Below are 5,152 nucleotides of genomic sequence, written 5' to 3'. Positions count from 1 at the left end.
ACAGAAGAACTGTTATCCCTATCGGCTTAATGATAATTTTAAAATCCTAGGTATTTATGGGGTTTATGGTACACCTTTCTCCTCAGCATTTTCCGAGGGGCTAGATTTAAGTTTCCATATGTCCTCTAATGTTTTGGTTATCCCACCTGTTGCCTGTAGTCCTCCCCAGACCCTTCAGAGTAAAGCTAGGCATTTGGCGCTCCCAAGCATCGATATTATTGACAGTGCAGTACAAGTGATTGTGACAGTGAAGTTCTTTTTTTTTTGCTTTCTAGTGTGGCTGTGTCTCTTATCTCTCTATATATATCCATACAAATACTGTTTTCTCAGCTCAGAGAGATTGTAAAGATCAATCAGATGTTCAGATAACAGTATGATGAAGCTATATAAATACTAAATAAAAGCTAAAACAAGTTATTATGTCATTTAGAGTCTTGCCCAGAGGTTATTCTAGGGAAAAAGCAGTATTTTCTTGCAGTGACCAACCTGTCTGGTAGAAAAGAAAAAAGGATTTTTCAGCCTCAGGACTCATACCCCCCAGTCTTCTGATATTAAATTATTAATCCTGAAGCAAGGGTCTCTTAGTTATTCTCCAGAATCTTTCTACCCATTATGAACAACACAGAACATCTTTATAAGACTCCAATAAAACATATATATGTGTTATTTAGTACACTTTTAATTTTCTTGGCAAGCACTGCATATATAACTGCATATATAAAATTTGGATACTTGTCCACTGTTGCTGGGTGCTCAGGCCTTCTCACACTTTTCTAGCACGTGACAGAACTAGAGGCATGTTAAAGAGTTTTAATGAAAGCCCTTATCAGATACCATTCATTTATCCTCTGTGGCCATTTTTCTAACTTGAGCTGCAGTTTCTAGTTCACAAGCCTTCTGTGCTGGTGTCACCTAGGATTTCAAGCATGACGCAAGGATTTGCTGTTCTGATTGGAAACTAAGCAAAACTTTTCAGCTTTATTTTGATTTTCCAGGTTTAATTGGATATGGAAGGGAACAAAAAACAGAATCTCTGTGGTCTAAAAGCAAATTCATCCCACCTTGGTACAATTGTAGCTGTAATCTACTGGTTCCCAATAAATGACAGTTTAGAGTAGCTGTTCACAAAGTTCCTGCCATGTCCTATGTGAGAAAATGTAATTTGCCTAACAATGTCATTAATGTACTTGTAGGACAGAAACTGTTTATTGAAAGTGAAAATATATATGTGTATATTTCCTTCTTTTCTCTTCTTATAAGGTTTTTCAGCACCTATCAATAAAGCTCAGCAGAATGGAGAAGAAACTAAAAGATCAAGCTAAAGAAGAAAATCTGTAAAAATAACTTTTCTTTTTTTCCTTTTGCATCAAAAAGGGTCAAAACGACTACTGAATTACCTTTAAGGAGCAGATTCACCTACATACAATAATTTAAAAGTTACTTTTTACTAAAGAACTAGCACATCTTCCTTCCTACCAAGCAGCAAACACAGACGTATCCCTTTCATGGCTTCATAATCAAAATAATACAAATTTTATTTTTATCTTTTTTCTTTGTTATCTGTAAGACAGCACATTGTTATTTTTGTCTAATTTATTATACACACATGGAGGTAACATAATCATCACTGTTGACTGCATTTGCACAAGAAACTAATGATTTAGCCTATCTTAGTGGCTACTGAGTGAGACCTCTACAAAAATGCTGCTATACAGAAATGTCTGGGCATTGATACTGAGAAAAATCAAGCCACTTAGGAATGTGGGTAGGTTTGTATCCAACAACATGATACCAAATGCATGACAGGTGTTCATGCCTTTTGCTCACGCTTACTGAGATATAACACTATGTAACTGTCATCTAATATTAGGCAGAAACTCTGAGTACTCGTTATTTGTTGTGTTTGTTTGTTTGTTTTTTGTTGTTGTTGTTTTTTGGTAGTTTCCAACTGCTACCTTATATGTCCTCAGTGTGTATGTGTGGGAAAGCAGTGATGCATAGAGGAAAACAGGCTTGAATATCCTTAGACGATAATTACATTAGGAAAACACTGGTTTTGTTGTTCTTGCTTCTTTTCCAGCAAGATTAAAAATTATATGTTGGAGAGGCTTGGCATAAAGGATCCAGTAATGCTGCCTTGCCTATACACCACCTCCAGGAGGCTTAAGAAAAGCAGACGTCTTGAGCTGTGATGAATTACCTTGGCTGTTTTTTTTACATGATCCTAATATTCAGCTCAGTGAAGCAGCAGTTTTCCTGCCCCAGGCAAGATGGCCTCTTCTTTGTGCTTCAGATCAAGGGGCTGCTGAAAGCAATGGAAAGTAGAGTAACGTGGAGAAAGAACCAAAAACTTAATTATTGAAAGGTCTAATGACTTTCTCTTTATCTTCAAAATATTTTTTAACTATATGAAAGATCAAATTTGGCCGTGGGGAAAAAAAAAAAAATCAGAAAAAAAAGCGCCAGGGGACCTACCTAATTCACAGAGCTATTCTGGGGATGAAGATGTTATAGCCTGTAAGACACTCAGCAGCTAGGATAATGACAACCATAGGATATAGATAAATAAACTTCTTAATACATAAATGACTCATTTCATCCAAGTGTGACAGTCCTACACCTCAATAAAACGTAGGAAAATACATGAATGCCTCTTAACCTCAATGGCATCTACTAAAAGTTCTTTTTTTCCTGTCCTGAATGTTTCTGCATGCCTACTATTTTCTTGGTTTTCCTCCTTTTTAAACATCTCCCTGCTGCAATATTCAGGTGACACTTGGACACTTACAAGTTTCTGATAGGGTACAGAATGTGAGATACAGGGAGCATGGTGGTTATACTCAAAAGCAAGATAAGCCTTTTCTTCAGAGACTTTGGAATCTGAAAAGCTTAGGCACAAACAGACTGAACTGAGGTGTATCTATTATGTGGAAAGACATGCATCCCCTCTGCCCAGGCTGGGACATAGCCATGCAGAGCTAGGTTGGGTCTGGAAGACATTTAGGTGCATTACCATAGCTCAAAAACAAGGAGAATGATGACCAAATATGCAAGTATAACAACCTCAGAGACCAGAGGAAAAGGCAAGGTGTGATGTGGAAGGAGTGAGAGAAAGAGGTTTATTGGCCACGTCTTGATAATTGAAAGTTTTAATGGCGCTTCCCCCCCCTTTCCCCCCCCCCCCCCAAAGTAGTTGGTAATACAAGAAAAAAAATTATGTTTAAAACACACTGAAAGCTCTCTGCTGCCTTTTGTAGAAGATGAATGCAGTTTTAAACTGCAACTTTATTGTCTGTTGGCAAAGTGACTGCCATGAAGGGATTTAAATCTGCAAATTCTTTAGCATAGTCACACATACCTTTGAAAAATGAAGTCCTCTTCTGCTCGAGGGATTAGTTTAACTTTTTACAACGTTCATATTTGCAATTCTTTACTACACTCTTTACTACTTCGTCATCTTGTGTTTGCTTTATGAGGTTATTATTTTTATACGTAGTTTGGTAGAGTCTTAAGAAGGCTCAGAGAGACAGGTGTTTGAAATTCTATGTGTCATAAAGAGACACATTTATTAGAAAAGAAGAAATGTGGCAGAAAGGGGAGTTGCCTTTGTTGCTTCAATACTCAGCTCAGTTCCTACTGCAGTAGCTGCCAATGATATTTGAAATGGGGTTGGTTTAAGTCCTTAGGTAAAGAAACACTGGCAATAACAGTAAAGCTGAGATATAGTGGACCAAGGATAAGACACTGCTGTCCTGGATATCGAGGTTCCAGTTCTGCTTGTCCCACTGTGAGTTTAGGTCAGTCTCTTGGGGTCACCCATGTTCATCTATGTTCACTTAGGCTGAGAAGCCACTTGCTCAACAGAGGTGTAGTTAGTTTTCATGGTTTTAAAATATAATCACAGAGGGTATCCCCTTAATTTTCAGTTCACAGGATTTCCACCAAAATAACTCCCATTTCAGATCTAACAGTCAAAGAGGAACTTTAGAGTATGTATTTTGGAAAACTGTCATATACTGACTGAAAAATCTCCATAGCTAGGAAATTCACCCATAACCCTTGATAACGTGTGAGCATGAGACAGTTCTTACCTAAGTTCCTTTTCTCTTCAGCCCAATGAGAAGTCCCTCTCCCCATATTTCTTGTACAGTCTCATAACAACAGTCTACTTTCTGTCTTTCTAAATGTATGTCATCACGATCATATACATTAAAAATAGAACATTTTCACTTGTACCTAATTCACGAGTGAGTTAAGATAGCCCAATCTCATTTATCCCGCTCTCTTGTTATTAGCTGCTCCCTAATCTTCAAATCAGCTACAGGTGTAATCACAAGGGGCTTAATGTTCATTTCCAAACTGAGAATATTGCTATAGTGATAAAAGGTACTGTAAAGCCCAAGAACAGATCTGCTCAAGACCTTGTATACGACACCTGCTTAGTGATTATGTCTCACTTACATGTTAATCAATTTGCTAGCAATTGCTTTACTTAATGCACATTGTGCTGATTTTCTGTTGTTTTCATTTTTAATTATAAGGTTGTATACCAGCAAGTCAAATGCCTCACAGAAGCCAATGCAAATATAATTACCTTTATCAGCCCAAGTTCTAACTTTATAAAAAAAAAAAAAGAAGTATGTATCAGGTTAGGGTGACAACAATTCCGTATTGTCAATCTGTGTGGATCAGCATTAATTGCATTACTTCCATTTAAAACTTGATTTATTGGGCTCAGTATCACACCATTACTTTTGCCTGGGACTTACTTTTGCCCTAATGGCAAGCCTGAGCTTCATTCTTCTTTCCCTCCGTCCTTCTTTTTTCTCCTCTTGTCCCCCCTTCCTCCCTCTCCTTTGTCTCTTTCATCCCTCCCTCCTCTCTCACACACACTGCCTCATCCTTGCTTTCCTGCTTTTAAAGTAGTTTAAATGAACAGAAGGAGATGAGAAGCTATTATCTAGTCCTTTTTACAGCTGTCTGACCTGTACAATGAGGATACTGACATTGCCTATTTTTCTGAAGGCATTTGAACTCCATAGATGGAAAACACTCTACAAATGCAAAGGATTACTGCTAAGCACTGTTGTTGCTGGTCATAACTTCATCCATTCCAGTTTAAGCACTGCACTTTAGGAGGGCAGTGCCAAAG

General features: G+C 37.7%; 1 long non-coding RNA gene across 1 annotated transcript; it reads right to left on the bottom strand.

Annotated features, from left to right (window-relative positions):
- Positions 1-526: 526 nt before the first annotated feature.
- LOC140001485 (uncharacterized) lies at positions 527-4,230 on the bottom strand. The gene is made up of 3 exons (XR_011806723.1): positions 4,092-4,230; positions 2,201-2,302; positions 527-912 (listed from the first exon to the last, which is right to left on the bottom strand). It is a non-coding gene; the product is annotated as an uncharacterized lncRNA (long non-coding RNA).
- Between the last annotated feature and the right edge of the window lie 922 nt (positions 4,231-5,152).

The sequence above is a fragment of the Anas platyrhynchos genome, chromosome 1, assembly GCF_047663525.1.
Source record: "Anas platyrhynchos isolate ZD024472 breed Pekin duck chromosome 1, IASCAAS_PekinDuck_T2T, whole genome shotgun sequence".
NCBI lineage: Eukaryota > Metazoa > Chordata > Aves > Anseriformes > Anatidae > Anas > Anas platyrhynchos.
This window is presented reverse-complemented; position numbering and strand designations above follow the sequence as displayed.